At 36.3% G+C, this 25,686-nt stretch overlaps 1 protein-coding gene across 1 annotated transcript in view; it reads left to right on the top strand.

Moving 5' to 3' along the window:
- Window positions 1-2,060: 2,060 nt before the first annotated feature.
- Window positions 2,061-25,686, top strand: part of Ho (Heme oxygenase) — a 42,198-nt gene continuing 18,572 nt past the window's right edge. Inside the window, exon 1 of the mRNA XM_089102110.1 lies at window positions 2,061-2,179. The gene's annotated coding sequence lies outside the window, so the exon portion shown is untranslated. The remainder of the gene's footprint in view (window positions 2,180-25,686) is intronic.

Genomic DNA, 25,686 nt, shown 5'->3' with positions numbered 1-25,686 from the left:
AGACTTTTACCGAAAGTTTAGGCTTACTAGGGAGTTGAATTTTAGATTGTAGCGAAATCTCACTTTGACTTCTTTTTTCAAGGCCAGGCTAATAAACCCACTCAGGGGGACAGTTCGGATGGGGAGGCAGAGGCATTTCAAAAAAAAAATATTGGTTTTTATTGAACCCCCCCCCCCCCCAGGTTTTGAAAAATACCTTGAGAAAAAAAGGAAAAATTTCCGACTTTGTAAAAATTGGGGGGAAAATCCTTGCCCTCCTGTACCCACTGTATCTACTTAAAGTATACCCTGTTTTGTAAACATCTCAACTATATTAAGTTACAGACAAATCCAACAAGACACAGAAATCAAATGAATTCTGTTTTAACAAATTTCACTGTTTCATTCTAAAACGAAAACAAAATGGTAATGATCATTTGCGATTTTGAATATACATACTAAGTTCCATATTATTCAATGCGTTTGTTTCTAAGACCGGGGAAAGATATTTTCTCTTTACATTAACACAAATAAACTTAAACACAATGCTTATCACTTATAAAATAAGAACATTTACTGCTACAAAAATCCCAGACAAGGATTCAGGAACTGAGCAAAAAAAGAGAATATCTAATAGATGAAAAAGAACAACAAATAAACAAGATTATTTGACACCCTATCAGGTAGCAAACTGAATATTAAAAATGGTGTACTGACCAGCCTGCCGTTAATTACTTACACATTAGGTGGTTTTACTACTCCTGATAACAAGCTGTTCGACTCTTCAGAAGTGGAGTAGCTACAGGGGTTAGGAGGATAGCTGCCCCCAGGCGCAGCCTCTGAGGGGGTGCTAAATTGAGTTTATTCTTCAATACTTTGATCTGCTTATATTGTACTTTTGACGGTTGAAAGAAAGATAAAACCGACATTGTCCCTGGGTGCTGAAAACCCTAGCTACACCTCTGCTATTCAGTAACCCTATAAATAAAGAATGCTGGCCAAAGATCAAGATGAAAGAGAACTTTCTGCTAATACATTTAGGTGGCTTGCTGCTATTATTACTTGTTAGTAGTTGTAGTTCAGACTTTACTTGACTGTATTCCTGCTTTATTCAACACTAATAGACCCCCTAGGCTGGTAAAATTACATGGAGAAACCTAAGAGGATCTAGAATTTATTTTGGGCAGCATAAACATGATCAGCTATATGGGTATTCTGTCTTAAAAGAATGCATGAAGAATATGAATATAAAATCAAAATAGGATGTAATCTACCCAAAAAGAAAAGGCACATGGAGGTCACTTAGAATAACACTATTTTGGTTCTTATATTGTTCTAAGGTATTTAATTGGGTGCAAAAATTGTAAACCACAAGTAAATTTTTCTTGATTTAAAATAAGGCCTTTTCTTTTCCCCTTTTATTATTGAGAGAAGCCGCAAAAGGGTCTCAAATGATTTTTTTTACTTTATTGCGGTATTATAAGGGCTAGGCACACGAGCTGATTTCGGGAACTGATTTCAGCATCAGTGGACAAACGATAGCGGTAAGAAAAATTTGTCGAAAGAAAAATTTATTGCGGAAAATTTTCAAAAAAAAGAAAAATCATGGACACAAATAGTCAACTGGATTTATTAATAGTTGCTTGATTGATCTCAGCTTAGTTCTCAGCTCAGTAGTGGGGTCTAATACCACAAACACCTCTGGCTGACTATTTATTTGTATCCCTATTTTTTTGTGATGATCATGATGAAAATCAGCGCTGATTTTATAAATCAGCGCTGATTTTGTAAATCAGCGCCAAAAACTAGAAAATTTTTCAAGCTGAAATCGACGCCGATTTCTTTTAAAATCGGCGCTGATTTGGAAATCAGTTCCCGAAATCAGCTACGTGTGCCCAGCCCTTTAAGCCCCGTCTTAATTGGTGTATTGGCTTGTCTTAATTGGCAGATAGTGGTAATAAAGATCTGTTATATTTGAGCAATAGCGTGTAAAAGCAGAATTGCGCTAATAAGACTAAAATAGAACAATAAAGCCCCGTCTTAATTAAAGGGAAAGCTTTTGATTTCGTCTAGGGTATCTTATTTTTAGCAAGCAAGATGGCATACGGTGTAATAAGAATCTGAAATTATTTAAAAATCAAAACCGTGTACTCTGCATAATAGCCTATTTGATTGGTTTTCTTCAACTTCAATACTACTGGTATTTATTAGCCTATTCCATTAGCCTATCTTAAAAAGCCATACTATTAATCTTGAAGAAAATGCGGCAAATTTTCTGAACTCACTGATGAGATAGCTAATAAATAGATATATCCTTTAGAATCAGAATTTTATCCTGAATGTCTACAGGCTAAACTGTGTCCCAGGAGGGTATTTTGAAGTACCTATCCCCACTTCTTCTCCCTCTGGAGGGTCCTAAAATTGGTAAATATATACCAAATCATATTATTGAGTTAATCATTTCTATCGGAAATGAATTTTAGCCCCCCCTTTATATAGAAACAAAATTTGCCCCCACCTCCCTTAATGTAGAGATATATACCCTGAATTGGCATATATAGGGGGGGGGGCTGAAATTTATTTCCGATAGAAATGATTATTATATTTGTAATCAGCATAAAAAAAGGCATCAAATGGTGTATTTGCTTTATTCCTAACTCAATAGTATGATTTGGTATATATTTACCTTTTGTTGTACTTTATTTAAGTAGAAGATTGATTTTGCAAGGTCTCACTTTTATAATAGCCTATACAGATTTTTAAAAGTCATCAAAGTTAGGACCCTCTAGAGAGAGAAAGAGTTGAGTTAGGTACTTCTAAATACCTTCCCAGGACATACTTTAGCCTGTAAACCCATCTCTGAAAGTTTCATTTTCATAACATAACCCCTTTCCAAGATAGCCAAAAGGGTAAATTTTTACCAAATCATATTATTGACTTATGAATGAGGTGAATATACTACTCAATGCCTTTTTTATGCTCTTTCCAAATATAATAATCATTGTTGTTGGAAAGAATTTTACCCCCACCCCTATATACCAATTCAGGGTATATATTTGCACATTAGGAGGGTAGGGGTAAAGTTTAGACTTACCTCCCATTTACATCAGAAATAAACTTTACCCCCCCCTTCTTTTGTCTTTTTTTATGTTTGATGCTTTATCAAATGTCAACATGTTTTTCAGATGTACATTTTCCTTAGTCAAGTTAATCACCTTAATCCATTTGAGAACTTTAAGGTCCTCTGGACCTGTAGTGCTCTTGAGTTGATGACTCCCAATTGAACCTCCACTGCCTCTTCTCCCACTCCTTGTCAAGGTGGCATTTGAATGACTGGATCAAGGGAGTGCTGACAGTTGAGTCCTTCAATTGATTCCAGTGGTTTATGACTCTTCTTGAGAAGTACATTTGATGGGTTCCCGATTGGGAGCTTAACTTTGGCAGCTTCTTGGAGTGTCCTCTTGTGTAATGATGGCTTGTGCTATGACTGCTGCTAAAGATGGTAGAGTTTTTTTCTCAAAGTTTGTAAGTCAGCATCATATTGCTATGCATGCGTCTGCAGACAAGGGTAGATAGCTTAAGTTGCTTGAGGCAATCCTCATATGAAGTTGATTTTAGGCTTTTCATGCACTTTGTTGCTTGCCTCTGAACATTTTTGATGAGCCTTACATCTTGCCAATAAGAAGGACCTGCAAGGCACATGCCAAAGTCAAGATGGGGTCTGACAAGAGCTTTATATAATTTTATGAATGTTGTTGCCTCTAAATTTTTCCTGTGGAAAGTGAAGAGTGAATATTCAAGGTCAGGGTTATAAGCAGTAAGTAAAAAGTATAAAAAATTAGTTTATATCCATTTTTGTTATGTTTTTATGAGTCAGACAACATTTGGGGGTGGGGGGGGGGGGGTTTAAACCCTCCTAACCATCCCTTGGGTACAGTCTTGTGTACAACAGCTGTGTTTTGAATTGTTCGCTCAACAAGTGTCTAAAAGCATCTGAGACCTTCATGCATAGTATTTTTCAAAATAAATTATACATTTTTCACACAAGAATTTCCTACCAAATCTCTGTGTGCAAATAACTTTTAAGGGGTCAACAGTGTGGCCCTTAGGGTTGTATTTAATAACAGTGTTTGGGGATGGGAGGGGGGCTTAATATTATTTCTTAATAAGTTAGACTCAAATGTAATTTTACAAGATTGAGTTATTTTATGTTTAGTTGCATGGGGTAGAAATGAATTGGGTTGGGTTATATTGGGCAAAATGTATTGGTCCAGACAAAATAAAATCTTCATTGCACCACCTGCAAAATGGATTATTTCACAACTGGGCTTATCTAAATTTTTGGTACTAGTGCATTAAACATACTCTTTTATATACTGTATAAGGAATGTCAAACTGGAAATGCTACAGATAGTAGGACAGATACCTGCCAGACTGGTTATTTCAAAGACTGGTATTAAGAATTGGAATGAAAAGAGTAGTTTCCATTGTGTTTACAATATTTAAATTGTTGTTTTTTGGGGTCTAGGGGGGAGGGGAAGCTGCCTAGGTTAGGTTATGTATTTAATTTATAGTATGCTTTACCCCCACCCCTCCTTAATGTGCAAATATATAGCCCAAATTTGTTTCTAAACTGTTATATATTCACCCTATTTTATTTCATTAGCATTAACCAAACTTGACTCTTTAGCAGTATATAAAAGACTATGTTTAATGAACCAGTGCCAAATTTTCTAATGAAGTATATGATCAGCTTAATATTTTAACCATATATGCTAGGCTAACCTACAACACTAAATAGCCTATGTTAAATCACTGATAGTCAACAGTAGAGCCTGGTCACAGACATACACTTTATGCTTTTGTCTTTTCACCATTGAATTTGTCTAAATTTTCTTTACAGGTATGTGATAAGCTTGAATATTTTAACCATATGCAACATTAACAATTTTAAATGCATTGGTAGTCAAATTAGAGCCTAATCATAGGCACATGCTTGAAGTTTGAGCTTAAACTTGGAAAATGCTGCCCAATTTTAAGATCTTAAGCTAGAAAAAAGTGCATACACAGCCTCTCATGAATACATTCAATTTAAATCAAGTTTTGTGAAGCAGAATAATTATATTTAAATAGGCTAGGATTTAAGGGTAACTTTTGTTTGGGTTTAAATGTAATTTGTAGATTGTAGTCAGCTAATCCTAATCAGCCCAGTTCCCACCATTTGGCAAGTCCAACATCTAAAACTGTCTAAATAATATCCAAAATTAGGATCCTACTTTCCATGCTTATGAGAGATACATTTTAATCCAAATATTTGTCTGAGATTGGGTACTGTCCAAGTACTAGGGGTATTAGCCTATCTAAATCACAGACTCTTATCATGGAGTCATTCAACCTAAGAGTGTTGTGAAGCAGAATAATTTGTATTTAAATAGACTAGGATGTAAGAGTAACTTTTGTTAGAGTTTGAATATTAAAAATGTCTAGATTATGGTCTGCCAATATACCCAGTCCCAACCATCATGCAATCCTAACTATCTGTATTGAATCTAACATTAGGAATATACTTTCAATGTTTATTAAAAATACATTTAAATCAAAATATTTGTCTGAGATTAGACACTGTCCAAGTACAAGGGTATTATCCTACTCTAGCAATGCACCCCTGCCTTCAATGATCTTAGATATAGCACTAGCTTATATAATATATTTATCTATTGTACAGATATGTATTTATCTATTTATACATTGTACTTATTTATTACAAAAGAATAGAGATCAGCTGGGTAAATATTTTGTTTTGAAAATGTAGATATCAATGGAAGGAAACCCAATAATCTGATTAATTGAAATGGGCTGCATTTTACAAAAGTAAGAATTCCATGGTTTTAGTGTATTCTATTGTATATAGCCTAGTGCTATATCTAAGACCATTAGAGGGGGTAGGGTACATTTTTAGAGATTTTGTTATTATATTTAGAAAGAACTTCATTTTGGGAATCAAATGGTGCTACTCTGTTTCTATTATAGTGTTTCCTTTAGAAATGCCATAACTCTATGGTGTTTACCCTTTTTAATTTAATAATTAATAATATTTTTCAAATAGTTTTGCAACTTCTGATACCCGCATATAGAATGAATAATCTCATCTCAGATGTAACCAAATTCTGAATTTAATTTTAACCATTTTGTTCTAGGGTAAAGTACCAGTTATAAGGCAGTCAAAAACATGGGTAAACTTTTAGTTGTTGACCATTTCTAAAAGAAGTATGTTAATAAAGTAAAAGTAGTGCCAATAGGTTTTTTGTTTTATGCTCTTTCCAAATTTCATGGATGCTTTATTGATAATGCACTCCCCCCCCCCCCCGCCCCAATTTTCTCATATTTAGTCCTAATAATATATTTTTCTTTTCATTTGCATCTTGTGATACATGCTGTCTTCTTTGTTAACTGGTTTTCTTGCATTTTTGACCTGGCAAAAAACGTCCTGCCAAGAAATTTCAACATAATTGTTGGATAAAAACATTAGCAGTATTTGGAATGATTTAAAAAAGTGGATAAGGATAGAAGGAAAAATGATAATCTGATTAATAGAAATATACAGTGCATTATAAAGAAATAATTTCATTGTTCCTGTAATTTCATTTTTTTTTTATATATTAGGCCTATAGCTGGGATCATCGAAGGGGGGAGGGGAGGGCGTTGGAGTGCATTGTCAGAAAAGCAATCATTATATTTATAAAGAGCATAAAATAAGGAAGCTAATAGTGCTACTTTTATTTATAATCAAACAGTTTGTGGTAACAAACTGTAAGTAAGGAGCAATCCAGCTCAATAGTAACTGAAACTCTAAAAAACGGAATTTTGATACCAATAGATACATCAAAAGAATCAAATTTTAATGCTGATTTCAAATATATAAGTTTCATCAAGTTTAGTCTTATTCCTCAAAGGCTATGCACCTGATAAAATTTGCCTGATTTTTGAAAAAAGGGGAAAACACTCTCTAAAAGTAACAGAACCTTAATGAAAATCAAACCGTCAGTTCCAAGCTATCAGAGAATCTTACTGTAGAAGTTTTAAACTACTATATGGAAAAACGTGGAATTTTGTATTTTTTGCCAGAAGATTGATCACGGATGCAGGTTTATTTATTTTTTCCCAGGGCTGATCGTATCGACCCAGTGGTCCTAGAATGTCGCGAGAGGGCTCATTCGAACGGAAATTAAAAGTTATATTACCCGTATCAAGTGACAAAAACTGGAGGGTAACTTGACTCTCTCCCACGCTCATTTTTTCCCAAAGTCATCCGATCAAAATTTTGAGATAGACATTTTGTTCAGCATAGTCGAAAATATAATAAATATGTCTTTTAGGATGACTTAATCCACCAAAGGCCCTGAGGGAGGACTGAAAGTTATGAACTTTACCCAATGTTTACATAAAGTATTGGTTATTGGGAATTATACAACGTTTTCAGGGGCGATTTTTTCTGGTAGGGGGGGGGGGACAGGGTTATATGGGAGGATCTTTCCATGGGGGAAGGGACATTGCTATGAAGGGGCGCCGGATTTCCCAGCATTATTTAAAAAACGATCAGAAATTAAGTAAAAAAAAAACAAGATTTTCAACTGAAAGTAAGGAGCAACATGAAAACTTAAAAACAGAAATTATTACATATATGATTTGGTTTGCCCCCTAGTCAGTACCTCACTCTTTAAGCCAAAGATTTTTTTTACTTCCATAAGAGCTATTTATTCTAATTAACAGCCTTTGTGTTTAAGGGTAATTTTTAAAGAATTGCAACAAAATTCGAACTTTTGCGTAAAGAGCGAGATATTGACTAGGGGGTGAATCCCCTAATATACATATAAGAAATATATGAATATAGAAGTTTGTTATGTAAGTTAGTTTGTAAGTTACATATATTTATTACTAATGAAAACGTTCATAAATAAAATTAAACAGCTTTCAAGAAAGCCATTTAACCAAATAAAAGTACAATTAATATGCAAATTATGTTTTAATTATTCATGTATGGTGAGCCAAAATCAAAACCTGCATCAATTCAAAAACGTTTGAAAATCAAATAAAAAAACAAGTTTTTTTAACTGAAAGTAAGGAGCAACATTAAAACATAAAACGAACAGAAATTCTTCTGTATATGAAAAGGGCTGTCCCCTCCTCTGTGCCTTGCTCTTTACGCTAAAGTTTGACTCTGTCTCACAACTTTATTTTTTTAAACAATAAAAAACTTTAGCCTAAAGAGCAAGGCGTTGAGGAGGGGACTGCCCCTTTCATGTACGGAATAATTTCTGTTCGTTTTAAGTTTTAATGTTTTTCCTTACTTTCAGTTAAAAAAACCTGTTTTTTTATTTATTATATACCGGGACACCAAGAAAAATTTGCTGTTTGTAGTTCACACACCAAGGAAGTGGGAATTTTCACAACTTTCACATTTGAAATGCCATCATAGCCTGTAATTTTTAATTGACCCAAAGTAGATGCCATTAATGTACCATAGTTATAGACTCTTAAAAGAGGAACAAAGTGAAAATATTGGTAAAACTCTAAAACTCTAAAAGCTCCCAAAATCTGAGTTTAATCAATCCAAAAATAAAAAAAATGGTTAAAACGATCAAAATATAAAGCAAAAAAGCCTAATTCAAAGAAAAATGAACTTGAAAATCTTCTGAAATTGAGTAATAAGTAATGACTTGCGAAAAATACTCGAGTGAGTTATGCATAAACCCGAAAAAATTAAAAAAATATCAAACGAATCTTAATAAAAATGAAACAATTGATTAAAACCTTAAAAATCTAATGTAAAAAATGGTTATAGTCAAAGAAATTTGGAAGTTAAGTAAGTTTAAAAAAAAATATAATCCAAGAAAAAAGTAGGGCTAATATGGCAAATCCTCAAGCAATACAAAGGGTTAGTGTTCTATGGCTAGCTCCCAAAATCTGAGTTTGATAAATCCAAAAAAAAAAAAAAAAAAAAAAAAAAGGTCAAAAACTTAAAAAAATAAAGCAAATACGCCTAATTAAAAAAAAAAGTTGAACTTAAAAGTCTTCTGAAATTGAATGATAAGCAATGACTTTTGAAAAAAACCCGAGTTGACTATGCATAAACCGAAGAAAATAATAAAAATATGAAACAAATCTTAAAATACAGAAAAAATCGATTAAAACCATCAAAATATTAAGCAAAAAGGCCTAATACACAGAAAGAGAACTTGAAAGCCTTCTGAAATTGAGCAACAGTCAAGGGCTCTCGAAAAGAACCTGTGAAATAATCTGTGTGGGATATGCTAAAACTCAAGAAAATAATAAAATATGAAACAATTCTTAAAAATACAGAACAAAATTTGGTTAAAACTATCAAAATATAAAACAAGAAGGCATAATTCAAAGAAAGATGAACTTAAAAGCCTTCTGAAATTGACTGACAGCAAAGGGCTTTTAAAAGAACCTTGTGAAATACCCTGTGTGGGATATGCATAAACCCAAGAAAATAATTAAAATATGAAGCATATATTAAGATATAGAAAACAATTTGGTTATACCCCTCAAAATATAAAGTAAAAAGACCTAATTCAAAGAAAGTTGAACTTAAAAGCTTTCCGAAATTCAGTGACAGCCAAGACCTATTGAAAAAAACCTTGTGAAATAGTCTGTGTGGCATATGCATAAACCCAAAAAAATAATAAAAATATGAAACAAATCATGAAAATACAGAAAGAATTCGTTTAAAACCATCAAAATATAAAGTAAAAAGGGCCTAATTCAAAGAAAATTGAACTTAAAAGCCTTCTGAAATTGACTGACAGTCAAGGGCTTTTAAAAGAACCTTGTGAAATACCCTGTGTGGGATATGCATAAACCCAAGAAAATAATTAAGAAATTAATTGAAAAGTGCTAGGCAAATATTCCTCTTTTAAATTTAGAAGAATTTGGGTGTCCTAAAATATCCTCATAGAATACTCAATCCTCAAGATGAAGAGAGATTTTTTAGTCAGTGGATACCCAGAGAGATGCCTTCTTGTGAAAAGTGTATTTGTTGAATCTCAACCTAAATCTTGGGATCACTGTTTGTGGATGTATAATAGTGACCTTTCAGTAGGCCTATTGTTTATGTAAATAATTGTGTTTTATTTAAATAATTTTTTAGTTGTTTGTATGACGGCACTAGATCCTTAAGGTCCAAACCGGCGGTGCTGATCTCCGTTTCTTGGCCCTTCAGCCAGGAAGTGCAATGGGGGGCTGGGGGCCACCCATCCTGTGATTTCCCACATCTTTCTAGTTAACCTTCCCACATTTCTCCAGGTACCCATTTAGAGTTGGGTTGATTCTGGTCGAACTTATAGAGTCACACCACTGACCCGCGTCCCAAACCAAATAACTGGCCACGCCAGGGATCGAACCCGTGACCCGTGCCCAGCTTTAACTAACAAACCTGTTTTAACTTACTCAGTCTTTTATCAGAGGCAACACTATAGCGTTTCCTATAGTAAAGGCCATATGGCTCCAATGTTTTATTTTATTATATTTTTTTTTTCAAGAGGCACTTCATATCAAAGGGGTCGTCATATAAACTTCAAAGGGGGCTCATTCGATTGGAAATCGAGAGCTCTAGTGCCCTTTTTAAGGGTCACGGGCTGTAAGTTCTGCCCTGGGGGTATATAAGGTTTTCATAGAAAGCTTTGTTGTAGAAACTTCAAAAAGGACTCATTCGATTGGAAATTGAAAGGGCTAGTGTCCTTTTCAATAGTCAAAAGTGATTGGAGGGCAATTAACCCCCCCCCCCCTCACTCCCACCTTTTCCCCAAACACGTCCAATCAAAATTCTTAGATAGTCGTTTTGTTCAACGTAGTTAAAAATTTGGGAAATCAGGTCTTTGAGGATGAAACCCCCCCCCCCCACAGCCTTCAGGGCAAGGGTTGTAAGTTATGCCCTGGGGAAAATCTAATGTTTTTAAAGAAAGCGTTGTCGTAGAAACTTCAAAAAGGACTCATTTGATTGGAAATTTAAATGGCTAGTGCCCTTTTATAGTCGCCCTTTTAATAGTCGAAAGTGATTGGAAGGCAACTAATATCCCTTCCACGCCCATCATTTCCCCAAACACATCCAGTCAAAATTTTGAGATAGCAATTTTTTTTAACATAGTTGAAAGTTCTAGACATTATATCTCTGAGCCGGACACTCCCCCACAGTCTTCAGGGCAAGGGTTATAAGTTATGCCCTGGGGGCAAATATGGTTCTTATGGAAGGAATACTCGTATAAAATTCAGAGAAGGCTCATTTGATTGGAAATTGAAAGTTCTAGTTCACCTTTTAAGCGTCAAAAGATATTGGAGGGTAACCAGTCCTCCCTTCGCCCTTTTTTCCCAAATGCATCCGATAACAATTTTGAGATAACCATTTTGTTAAAAATAGTTCAGAGATCATATAATAAAAACTCAGGTGCCGACACAACCCCCCAGGGCCCGGGAGCAGGCGTTGTAAGTTATTCCCTGGGGACATATATGGTTCTTATGGAAGGGATGCTCGTATAAACTTCAAAGAGGGCTAATTTGATTGAAAATTGAAAGTTCTAGTTCACTTTTTAAGAGTCAAAAGAGATTGGAGGGCACCTCCCCTCCCCCTTCCACGCCCTTTTTTCTTCAAACCAACCCGATTAGAACTTTGAGATAGCCATTTTTTTTAAAAATAGTTGAAAGAGCATAAAACGAAAATTCCGAGGCGGACATAGCCCCCCAGGGCCCGCGGGCAGGCGTTGTAAGTTATGCCCTGGGGGAATGTATGGTTCCTATGGAAGGGATGCTTGTAAAAACTTCATAGAGGGCTTATTTGATTGGAAATTGAAAGTTCTAGGTCAGTTTTTGAGAGTCAAAAGAGATTGGAGGGCAACTAGCCCCCCACCCACCTTTTTCCCCAAATGTATCTGATAAAAATTTTCGAGATAGCCATTAAGTTAAAAATTGTTCAAAAGTCAGATAATAAAAACTCAGGTGTCGACATCACCCCCCAGGGCCAAGGGGCAGGCGTTGTAAGTTATGCCCTGGGGCATATATGGTTCTTATGAAAGGGATGCTCGTATAAACTTCAGGGAGGGCTCATTTGGTTGGAAATTGAAAGTTCGAGCTCACTTTTTTAATAGTCAAACGAGATCTGAGGGCAACTAGCCCCCCCACGCCTCCTTATTCCATCCCCATCTGATCAAAATGTTCATGTTAAAAATAGATCAAAGGTCGGATAAGAAAAACTCCGCTGTCAATACAACCCCCCAGGGCCCGGGGGAAGGCGTTATAAGTTTTGCCTTCAAGGTAAGTATGGTTCATATGAAAGGGATGCTCGTATAAACTTCATAGAGGGCTCATTTGATGGGAAATTGTAAGTTCTAGTTCACTTTTTAGAGTCAAGAGATTTAAGGGCAACTAGCCCCCCTGCCCTTTTTTCCCCAAACCCAAACTGAAATTTATATGCATCTTGAACAGTCTTGGACAGTATAAACAACATCATATTGAATATTTGATGTATAATGATATTAATTGTTGAAAGATACATCAGTTCAAGAATTTATTTACTGCAATTCTATTTTTATTTTCAATGCTGTAAGAACTGGAAAAGAAAATATTTGTAATATAAATCGTTTTCAGTTCAGCGCCATTGACGCAGTAAGTAAGAATGAGAGTGCCAGCACAGGGGGGAGTTTACAACATTGCCAGATAAGAGCGAGTCTAACAGTACAAGATCACGTGTCTCCTTCTAGGCCAGTGAGGGAACTTGGAAATACTGCGGGGAATATGCACATGCGCACTGAATACTAACGGGACAATGTTATTGATCCACTAACGGTAAGACCTATTGTTTCTAAGAAATTTTTATCTAGATTTATGTAATAGGCTATGATGAAAATCATAGGTTAGACAATTCTGTTAGACAATTCTGTTTTTAAATATGGCTTCTCTGGAAACATTTCTATAACTACACGGTATATCTGCGATATTGTTTCAGTTCATTTTAAGTTATTGAACAATAAGCACCATGAAAAATCTTGATAATATTGTTAACCAATTATATGCCGTAAGTTTATTTTATAAATAATTAATTGAGATATTTCGGTACTGTTGCATTATACGGAGCCTTCTTAAAAGTCAAGTTTGGTTAATAAAATGAAAAAGAATGAATAATAGTTTATAAACAAATTTGGGGTATATATATTTGCACATTGTGGGGGGCGGGAGGGTAAAGCATAGCATACATTCAATTTAACCCAGGTAGCATTTTTCTTTGATGATATTAATATATTAGGGGGCTAGGCTAGCCTAGCTAGCTAGCAATGAAAATGTTGCTTGATGTAAATTTTAAGCCTATAAGCTGAGGATGTATTTGCACATTGTGGGGGGGGGATGGTTGGGTAAAGCATAAAATATATTAAATGTAAGCCGGGTAGCATTTTTTCTTTGATTGTATTAATTTATTTGGACTTGTTCGCAGTGAAATGTCACTCGATGCAAATTTTATACCTATTTGCTGCGGGTGTGTGTTAACGATCTTTTTTTTATCCAATTTAAAGCCTATATGCTAGAACTGTGTTAACAATTTGATATCTAAATGCCCCCTCCCCCCCCCCCCAAAAAAAAGACAACAAAACATTATACTTTGTTTCAAAATAGACTCTTTTTTTCACTACGTAACCGTGTGTGAATGCGTCTCGAGAGGGGAGCTTCATAAACAACATTCGCGCGGAAAGAGATTGCTGTTAATTAAGCTTCTGACGATTCAATGCTTTGCTTATATTTAATTCTCTATCATTCTTTTGATAAAGTGTCTTTTACATTCTCAGGGGGGGGGGAGCGTGAAAACTGGTTTTTAACTTTGATAGTATTAGGCTAGAAAGAAAGGTCTTTAATTTAGGGGAGAGGGGATGAGTCCATTTAATTTGTAAATTGGCTAGTATTTTTACCTATGATCGCAAATTTTAGGTCTGTAAGCTGTGGGTTAACGATCTTTTTTTATCTATTTTAAAGCCTATATCTAAATATCCCGTGTGTCTTGAGTTTATAACATTTCAAAAGTTATGATATGCATTTGTAGCCTACGGAACTATCCAAATTGGATAATTTACCCCCTCCCCCCCACAATTCCTGGTTTTTTCTATAAATAATTAAACTATAATTTAATATCTTTTTAAGGACAATTATGAGCAATGCCCCCCCCCCCCCGCCCGAAAAGAGGGCTAGGGTCCAAGATGCTACTCCGATGCAGCGGTTGGAAATGGCTGATTCTTCCATAACCCTAAAACCCCAAAGGAGAAGTGCTGCCCCATCTAATGCTCCACACGCAACACGGTGAAGTCGCTGGCCCTTCAAGAGCAACAGTCATCGTTTATGGCAAGAATGGTGGGCCTTCAAGACCAACGGCCTCTATACAAGGCGGGAATGTGCCCCCTACAGCCCTTCACATGCAAGCTGTAGACCTTAATGTGAGTTTTTATATTTTAATTTGTTTTCCGCTAATGATTTTTTCTCCCAAAGGGAATTTAACGCTCTCCTTTTGAGCTATTTAATTATCAAATCCTGACAAGTGTTCTCATCCGACCTGCTAAATTCTCGTGAATTAGGTTAGCAGCTTAGCAAAGGTTTCGCTGAAAAAGATACTTTTTTTATTCCCGCCATAGTGTCTAGAGTAAATCCTATGAATTGCAAGAGGGGTGGGGGCAGATGTTGATTATGATAAACAGGGCCGTATCCAGGATTTTCGTTCGTGGGGGGGGGGGTTACCCGATTTTTTCCCGTGGACTTTGTCTAACATCCTCGAGCAACATTACGTTAGCTCGAGACCGTTAATCCGCCCCTTGCGAACGAGGATGCGTCCACTAGGCATACTTTCGTATCTATAAGGGGCATTTTTCTTCCCTGCAAAAATGTCGATGACCTTGTCAGGGCAGATGTCAACGTCCCTATGGACTGCAAGGAGGGCTAAGCCACTCAATCGTTCTTCTCCTGTTGAATTTCTCAGCCAGGTTTTGACCCTTCTGAGCGTTGAGAAACTTCTTTCCGGAGTAGCAGTGCTAACAGGTAACGTCGCAAGAACAGCCAGAAGAAGAAAACCATTTGAAAAAAGGTAGCGTCGTATGCCTGAAGCGAAGACACTGCGCAAGTAGGCCTCTCTGATACCGGAACCTTCTCCCACTTGATGCGCCATAGTTGAATTTCTTGCTTCAGACAGTTTCGCTCGGGAAAAATATCGCCATACAATTCAACCAACGACTCCAGGTTTAATGCCTTCAGATCGACAGAAACAATTTTGGCAGGAGAAAGGACGCTGAGATTTGACAGCAGTTTCTGGTGAAGCACAAATCGTTGTTTCAGCTCGGAAGTGAAGTGGTCCAGGAAAGGAATAAAGAGCGAGGTTCTATAGTGGTTGAGAAGGTCTGGATCGTCTGCATGCATACTCCGGCCACCTCTCGTCCTTGGACGAGTCATCTCCAGTCCTAAGTCGCTGGCAAAAAGCTGAGCTTCGTCGAAAATAGACGTGAAAGCAGTAGCAGCATTTCCTCGCATTTCTTTTGTTTTTGAAAGGACAGTTTCCACGTGCCTGCATGCAGCTGCCGAATCACAGTCAACTGACTGAAGAGTCTTGCACAATGGAAGCGTATGGCAGAAAAGCTCTTTGACCACATGGAGACACACAACAAATTGCGACTGGTTCATCGTGTCCAGCAACTGCGCCACTTTTGCAGAAGTTTTTGCATGTACATTCTCTTCAAGAGCTTCCAGGGATCGCAGGATTGGTCGGTACAGCTGAAGAAAAGGCAAGACTGAATCGTTGCGCTCCACCCATCTTGTTTCGCAGAGTCCGGTTAAAGTATGTTTCCTCGAATCCGGTAGTATTTCGTTGATCTTCTCTTTTAAATTCTGTGTCCTGAGTGGAAAAGCATAAAAGGTATATGCTACTATTGTATAATAACTATGAGGTAGATTTATATCAAAATATTCAAGCAAATCACACAGCCTACTAGGTGTCTTACCTTAGCCTACATAAGGTAGGCTATCAGAGAAAGGCATTAAGTCCGAAAAACTACAAATAGGGCAGCCTATATATTGATACATACTTTTAGAATGATTAATGTTTACTTTAAAACTACTTCACGGTGAAAAGATCCCGGAGTGCCGAAAATCCTAGTAACATCAATACTAGGCCTAGTTTAGCCAAGCTCTTTTTCAAGAAGCATTCAAGAAGAATTTTTCAAAGAAAAGAGCTTTGCTGAACTAGGTTGCGATTATATTTTACCAGAACATACAAGAAAACAACACTTTCTAAGGCTATATGCTGATTTATTTATTTTTTGCTCATTTTCTGCTGTTTAACAGCACACGTTCTTTATTTTGAAATTGGTAACGAACTTTCATATTGGAATACATTATGTAAACTGGCAACCTTTCTCCTTCAAAAATGAATTATTGGTTTTTCACACTAATTTAAGACGTATATGGCTGTGTAAGTTTGCCCTTGACAAGTTTAATGAATTAGTTTTCATTTTAGGTGTCCTTGGTACTTTAAATTCAGCTTTCGGAAAAATGTGTGAAAGCGTACGAAACGGATCACGTTGTGACTTCGTAACATGTCCCAAAGAATGTGCACGAATTCTTACCGATCCCAATTTTACAACATTAATGAGCATAGAACCGAATATGGTTCTTCTACATAGAAAAAAGAGAAATTATGTTCTGAACAAGAATATAGCAGGGGCAGTTCAGTACTGGAAATTTCTAAAAAACTCATGTTGTCGTTCTTTTACCATATGTGCAAGGTACAATGGCCAAGGAAGGGGGAGGTTCAAGTTTACTATGGGGACACAGATTCTCTGTTGTTAAAAGTTAAAACTGTGGACTTTTTAAATGATTTGGAAAATGGGGTGCACATCAGCTTGCGGATGGACTACACCAACTGGAATGAGTCCCTCTACCCCGAGTTGGTGAAACGTCAGTCCCCCAATCAACTTTTAATGTTAAAGTCGGAGTTAAGGAACGATTTAATATCCAATTGAATGTTCCCCAGTCTTGAAGAATCCTTTGTTGAAACAAACAGCAAGGATATGAAGCAGGCGTGCAACGGGGTACCCAGATACTTTGTAGACAGTAATTTCGACATGAGTGTCTACGGAAACTGTGTAGAGAGTTGTCTAGTGCCAAGAGCAAAAGTGCTAGCAATTGGCTCTCTACAGTGTAGAAACTATACTGTTAGAGTGGAAAAAAAATGCCATGTCATGTATATTCAACAAGGTCTATGTGCTCGAGAATGGTGTAAAAGTACCCTCCCACGGCCACTATCGAATTTCAGATCGAGTTGAATGTATGGACTGTCGAAACCAACTCGGTCTGGATAAGTTAACTTAAACTAAAAAAAAATATTCAAAAAGTATAAAAATGGTGGGGGGGGGGGGCAACAACAATTTATCACCGTCATCATCATTTTACAGCTGCTCCTATTGTATACAGTTTGTTTCTCCGTGCTTCCCGGGGGGTGGGGGGTCGCGCCCGCGGCCGGCCTTCCGCCTTCGGCCCCGGAGGGGGGGGGGCCTTGGGCGGGATTCTTATCTTTTAAATGTTCTAAATAGTGTTTTCTATTCTACTTTTCTATTCTTTGTCTAGAAATTTGTTCAACTGTGTTATTGCTATTCGTGTTGTATTTTAAGTTGTTTTTAGTCAATAAATGAAAAATATTGTTGTTGTTGTTGCTATTGTTGTACAAAAAGTGTTGTTAATAAAAAATATTGTTTTTGTTGTTCTTGCTATTGAATAACGTACTAGGTAGATCTAAGGGAAAATTATTATTTGTTCATTAGACAAGTATGGTTTACAGTTAGCTGTGGTCCAACTGTTGTCAACAGCAGTATATGTCAATTTAAAACACCACTTAGGTCATGTTTCTGTTGCCCATGAATGTCTGGCAAACCGAAACGGTAAGTTTCAATTATTAAAAGTTATAATAAAATGTTTGTGGTAAAATAAGAGAAAATTTACTATTGCTATAGTATTTCGCAAGAGTCCTACGACCAAATAAAAGCTATTGCCACTGCCACGTCCAATGTCAATACAATTTACACGGGGACTTGAAGTTTTCAATAGTATTGAGTCAAACTCATGGCTGACTATTGATTATTTAGCTGAATCGATTGAACAGTTCTCACAGGAAGTGCTACAATTGTTTACCGTTCGCTCTCATCATGAACACATTTCCATAACCCTAGTTCTGCAAAATCTGTTTCACCAGAGCAAGTGCATGAGAACCCTTGCTTTGAATTGCACCATCTATATTATCTACCGAGTTGTTTGTGATTCTAGTTCTTTAATAACTCTCAATAAGCAAATATATCCAGGTGCTACCAAATTTCTACTTTCAGAGTACACTCAGGGGACCAATAAGCCCTATGGGTACATTTTGCTAAATCTTAATCAGAATACACCCGAGGATCTACGTGTAGTCACAGATATTTTCGACAAAGAAATTACTATATATCTTCCGGTGAAGAGTAGAAAAGGCTATTAGTTGCCATCATGACATTGAAGAAACTAAACGAAAATAGACACTTATTTTCCGTTCTAGGCACTTCAAAACCCCCACTCAGGCAAGCCATACTCAAACATGATGTTTGCAAAGAATTTATTAATCTAACATCTGAACTTTGTTTAGATTTAACTGAGGGCAATGTGCACTTGTCAGAAGGTGCTTGACAACAGACAAAGCGACATCGTTCCACTGTACGTGCCTTGGCTCAGAAGGTGTTTGACAACAGACAAAGCAACATCGTTCCACTGTACGTGCCTTGGCAAAAACAAAGAAAAATTTTTAAAAGAAAACATCTTTTCCAAGCGGGCGGTAGCTTTTTACAATTTTACTGCCAATAATCGCAGGACTTATAAACAGTTATCTCTAGATGGCTAAACCCTATAAATTGACTGCAATAGAACTTGTTCTCTCACCCGTGGAACACTTTGAAGACAATCTAAGAAAATTCATTAATTATGAAAATATTGCCGATGATAAAAAGCTAGTTTTACTTCAAGATGCACTGCGTCGAGTGGACAAACATAGCCCTTATCGTGAGAGACCCGTCACCGTCGCCGTCACAGATCCCCCCAAACAGGAAACATCTCCTCAATATTCAGCAGCACAATCAAATGAGTAGGAATCAGATTCAATGGTCACATCAATTGGAAACCTAGTACCAGTTACCTATCGAGAACCGAGTAAAAGAGTATTAACATATCTCATGTCGGAAAGTGGTGGTGATGATTATCAAGTTCAAGCTGATAGCACTGGGAAACGAATTATAATTCAGGGAAAAAGTTATAATCTACTCGATTTAATTTGTGATATGGTTACAAATCGTAAAGGACTTTTATCAATTGACAATAATCTATACACCTTTCTAAATACATCAAGCTTTCCCAAAAGTCTTATTGGCAATAAGCAAATTCTAAATAAATTAAGAGAATATAGTAGAGGTGCCAGCCCTCTAACAAGAACAACACCATTTAAAAAAGAAGGAGAAGAAGAAGAATATTTAAAATCAATCTTGGAAAATACTAGCACTCCTAGTAGCAGCAGCAACGAATTGATAACACCAGTGACGGCTAGCAAAAGCGAAGACATATTGATATCAACTCACCGTCACAAGCACCACCCTCCATTGTGCAAAAGGGGAGTGGACATTACACTACGTGTTTGCGATCAAAATGGATGAAGTTTTAAAACATGTCTATGAAAATATTGGTGAAGTGGGAGGTCTAAGTTCACCCACAACGTTTTCTAAAGTTGCCTCTGACATAGGTGGCGGTACATTAAAAAATGCAAAAGAGTATCTAGAAAATGAACCGAGTTACACACTGCATCGGAATCACAGGCTTCGTGGCCAACAATATTGACAAACTAAAGCCTTTTCCCCTCTGCATATAATGCAAACTGATCTTTTAACCCTAGACACGATTCAACGGCGTCACAGTACACCCTAAAAATATATTCTAGTGGCAATCATTATCTTTTGTCACTATGCCTCTGCCATTCCAAAGCAATTAAAGAGAGGTGTTGAAGCTCCTCAGGCTTTAGAAAGTATTCTTGAACAAGATTGCTACAGAAAAATTCAATCGGATCGTGTTAGCGAATTTGTTAATCCTCATGTGCAAAAGGTTCTATTGAAATATAATACAACGCTATGTCATAGTCACAGTCTGATAAAGGCTGCATTCGCTGAACGATTGATAAGAAATATTCGTCTATTAATTTCAAGATATTTCACACTGAAAAATACTGCTGCTTATATTCATGATTTAGAAAAAATCATGCAAATATATAACCAACGACCACATCGATCCCTGTCCAATGTTAGCCCTCAGAAATCATGCAATATTCCAGTGAAAAAGCGACAACAAAAAAATTGTGAAGAAGAAATTCAATGTTGTTGATACTGTTTGAATTAATAGAACCACCAATATTTTTGAAAAGGGGAATTATTTATGGAGCACTGAACTTTTTAAAGTGTCCAAAATCCTAGACACTGAACCCAGGACATATCGAATGCGAGACACCAAAGACGATGAGATCCTCGGTGGTTTTATGAATGTGAACAACAAAATTTAGAAACACTAGTGAAATTTATCAAATTGAAAATATATTAAAGAGTCGTACTCGCAGGGGCAAGAGACAGTTGCTTGTTCGTTGGCTAGTATACAACACTAATTTTGATTCTTGGGTCGCAGTTGAAGCCATTAACAGTGCCCAATGATTTCTTTTTGAAATTTATGTCCAATGTTTCCGATCCTCTACAATGATTTGAATAGAACAAGTGATTTTTGGACGAAACTCACCCCCACCGTTAAATTTGACGGTGCTTATAAAGTGGCTCTTGTCAACTGTATTCTCAAAAATGCATATGATATCCTGAGAAAAGATCATAAATATGATATAAAAATTAGACCCTATGATTGGCCGCCACCCCCACGTGATCAAGAACAAATTCTAAAGATCAATTGGATGAATTATCCATATATTGAATTACCCTACGAAGAACTCACCTGTATGAATGATTTATGTCGTTCTATCAATAAAAGAATTTCCGCTCGTAAAAAAGGAGCCATTCATTTCAACTATTCAAAGGAAGAGGGCAAGATCTACATTAGTTCCCCATTGCCGATGAAAATGTTATTCTCAATGATAATCTAAAAGATTTTCATGGCTTTAAGCTCAATATAATCAATGGTAAAAGTGCTGGAAACACTAATTTTATTTTATTTATTTTTGCTGACTACCCGCCTGCCTTCTCCACGGACACTTGTATATTTCTCTACGCTTCATTTGTTGAAACATCCAGAGTTGGCAATAGCAATGTCCCCCTCCTACGAGTTCTTGAACGACAAACCAATCAAGAACATATTCATCATTACAATATAAAGCATCTTCAGTATATCCCCGTAAACACTTCCTAATTTTAACTCTGGCAGTTAACACTAAGAACTTGATTATGTGATCCCACAGCGATATCAAAAGGTTTGGCTGTGATTACACACCATTTTCGACCCATTGTTGTCGGCGTTTAAAAAACAAGATGTCTAATAGAAAAGTGGTATTCATTTGTCCTGATATTGACTGCTATGTTAATACTCTTGGCCCAAGACGACTGGGCAATGGAATGGACTATTACAAAGGTCACTCATCAATGTCTGGCCATGGTCTTGGCAGTTGGTTTGCTAAGCTGTTTCGCTCTGCACTACCTCTGGCTAGAAAATATATTGTACCGGTTGCGACAGATTTTACATCCTCTACACTATACGATTGGGGCTCTGGCAAGGATTTTAAAAAAGTTCTTTGGAAAATCTTAGGTACGGTGCGCGAGCCATTAGAGAGCAATTGAAATCTCACCAAAATGGAAAATGTTTAAAAAGGTCGAGGAACATTGCACCACTCATCAGTCTCTACTCAGGTCAGAAACGAAAGATATCACCTCTGTCAAAGAAAAGAAGGAAAAAGATAACATGAACAGTAAGTTGAAGAACAAGTAGTTTCAGGGAAAGATTTGTTCTAACAAAGCTGGATTTATTTTCACAGACTGAACAATAAAACGTCCGCTGCAGAAAGATCTCATCATTTACCCAACTGCTATTCCAATTTATTCGAAAAGGCAAATTTCGGCGGTTGTGTAAGAAATGAGTGTTGGGAATAATTTTATCCAGAGCAAGCCGTCACCGATAATATCCACTTTCAAATTTATTCCAATGAAGACTACTTTATGGACGTCTTCAACATTTATAGATTTACAAATGAAAGTCCGGAAATCTGACAATACACTGTCAATTCTTGCCGATGGAATATCCTATAAAAATTGTTTATTACATAATTTATTTGATCAAATCAGTGTCTATACAAATAGAACTTTGGTCAGCACTAGCAATAATCTCTCAGAATTATACAAGCTATATGCAATTCATGCTGATGAAACCCAAATCATACAAGGAATTGAGAGGCACCTCCAATGGATATGAATATATTACTAATACTAATAGTACAGATGCACTTAAAAATGCTACAACTAGTGAATAACATCTAGTTGGAAAAATATATCATGGAATATTTAATATACCCCAATGGCTACCACCAAATATTAAAGTGGATAGAAAATTGACGCTTGCTCCATCCAATTTCATTTTACGAAAGGAACTTCCTGCCAATCCTGATGTAACTCTCTCCCTCACCTCGACAATACTACATGTACGAAAGCAGCAGGTTATGAGTTCTGTTGCTTTGGTAGTGGAAAAATTGAGAGCAAGTGGAAATAATATTAAACTACTTGTTTCATAAAATCACCAATCAACGTCATATTGCCACAGGCTCGCGCACCTTCACCGACTCATCCTTTATCAGTAGCGAAATTCCATCAAAATTAGCATTGACATTTGTAAAAAGCGCTAGTGCAATAGGATCGTGGACTGGCTGCCCACATAAATTTGATATGTTTGGGCTTTCATCTCTTGTCTGCAAAGTAAAGGCTATCTCACTTTTTAATATGTCTTTTTATAAATCCTATTGGACATTGAATGACTTAACAATGCAAACATTGGATCATCATTCATAGCTGTTTGAAAATGGTATAACCGAAGAAATGCTCGCTAAAACACATGGTATCATTGTACTAGACCTGTATGGCACTCAGGATATGAGTATAGTGCGAACGGGGAGTGTGCGTTTAGAGTGTACATTTGCTGACGTGTTCTACTAGACCTTGCACCATGAACACCAGTCAAATAATCAATGTATTTAATATAGACCCCTATATGTCCAAATACAGATCCTATTGTCTACCCTCGGACTTTTTTGGAAAAATTGAAAGTGCCAAAACTACTCTAATCAATGTCAATAGTAGTCCGTCGACTGTAAATAGCGACTGTTAGCTTCATATCTTTCAAACAATGAAACCGTTTGAATTTTTTGATCCTCTTAGTCTACCCTATACATTCTACACCCCACAAATCAGCAACTAAATTGTGATCAGTAGAAAAACTATTATTCAAAATTGGAAGAAAGTAAAGGATCTGACGAATAAAAGTTGTGGTTTCCATGCCCTACTATATTTCGTATTAAGATGTCACGGCTATACTTACAAGCAGTTTCTCAACATTTATGCAGACAATTCACATCTCAATGAGTTCATGCTGGAAATTATCCTTTCAGACCTGTATAATATTAATTTTAGTATACTAAGGCTAAAGTGCTTTGAAAATGTTTGTTAATTTCTTTATTAACAAAGAAAAATATTTACAGCAATGTCTTTTTATTCTTCACTTTAAATTTCTTCTTCTTCGGTGTATAGGCAACTGCCGATAACTACTAATGCTGGCAGATCATTTGAATTCACTGTATATTGATCATGATTGGCTGCAAATTCAGGGTTACATTTTGTACAGTGCAATGTAACTTCACTCTTATCATATCTCTTTATATAGCCAATGACACTGTTTGCATTCATATCGTGAAATTCACGTTTTTCAATTTGTCTATTTGAAGCATTATCACATACAGTGTTTTCGAATGGTGAATCACAATCAGTAACTGCCTAATAAAAATCACTAGGTTTATAGTCAGAATAGGCAGTGTCGTCACAACGATGACGCAGAAATCAAGTTGTCTTGTTACTCCATCAGTTGAATCATAGACCTGATTCTTCCTCCCAAAATAATTTAAAACCACGACGATACCAATCTCGTAGAAATAATCTAAAATCAGGTTTGGGGTTCTGTCCAATCATACCTGGGTAAGTATTCTCCCATTGATCACATTTGTCATAGTGGCAATTGGAGCATAGATGCCCTCTAGCGTGAGAAGTCACAAATCTCTTCAAGACATGAATTACAGTCTTTAATTTGTGCTGCATATCCACTATGCAATTTACAGGGATTGCATAATTTGCACTTTTCATTATGCTCATCAATAATTGTACAATTCTCACATGATGACCAACTGCCAAGAGTGTGCATGCATAGTGGACATGTATAGAATTTTTTTTTTTTTTGGTTTCCGAAGTCAACTCTCTCACAGCTAAAAAGAAACTGATCCACGTTCGATAAATTCAGAGAGAATGGTGAGAGGAGTAACTATGCGACGTTATGTAACCTCTTTCTAAGAGGGAGTCATTTATATAGAATCTTCTGCAACATTTTCGAAAATGTATCGACGGTAATATTCTGCTTTGTTTGAATCAATTGCTTAATAAATTCAGTAAAAGCATTTCATTCATTGCATAATAGCTTCATACAATAGTCCAATGGAGGAGAATCAGTTTTCATTATTTTGTCAAGTGTCCCCTGTGAGAAAATCTTCCGTTGAAGTGATAACTCGAGAAAATCGTCATCCAAAATCAAATGTTCTTCCATAATCACAAGATTCGACCTACTTCTCTCTTTCTCAAGTTTGGTCATTTTTTTTTTAATCCTATCACTCTCACTGCTGACTCTAGACTAACTATGATTCGTTCTACTTCAAGAATATTCGATAACCTAAAATCTAATAAAAAGAAAAGGGTGACATTTTCGATTTCGAAACAATATTATTGAGCGTGTATAATTACAACAATAATATATATTACACAAGTACAATTATCGATATAACTTATTGTCATTATATGCTTCACTATTGCACTTAAAGCACTTTGAAGTCTATTCACATGTGCTATATCAACTTTTGCAGCGAAGCATAATTGATCCTCCATTTTAAATTTGCTCAAAGATAACACATATCTTGCATATTTGTTACAATGCATTGTTACAATGCAAGCGGATAGAGGTGATTCGACAATGAACAGTCAGTTTCCAGAAGAGATAAATTTTAAGCTGTATTTGCTGCCGGAATTGACATCAAAAATAGACGCTCTCCCGAAACTTGTGGAAAGTGTAACTTCTGTCGAGGCACAGTTAGTACAAGTGAATGTTCAGCTAAAATCGAACGCAGAAGAAACTGAAGAGTGAATTGATACTGGTTCGCCAAAATTTACAGTCAGCCAAGCTTAGAGCTGACTGTTTAGAGGATGAGTTGTAGCACAGCAATGATATAATCTACAACTTTGAAGCAGTGGATCCGAGAACGTATACCCTTAGGGAAGAGATTATGAAGGTTTTGAATGACCTAATTCTCAATTTGCGCCTCACCCG

The sequence above is a fragment of the Artemia sp. Qi Xiang Cuo genome, chromosome 16, assembly GCF_049724085.1.
Source record: "Artemia sp. Qi Xiang Cuo chromosome 16, ASM4972408v1, whole genome shotgun sequence".
NCBI lineage: Eukaryota > Metazoa > Arthropoda > Branchiopoda > Anostraca > Artemiidae > Artemia > Artemia sp. Qi Xiang Cuo.
This window is presented reverse-complemented; position numbering and strand designations above follow the sequence as displayed.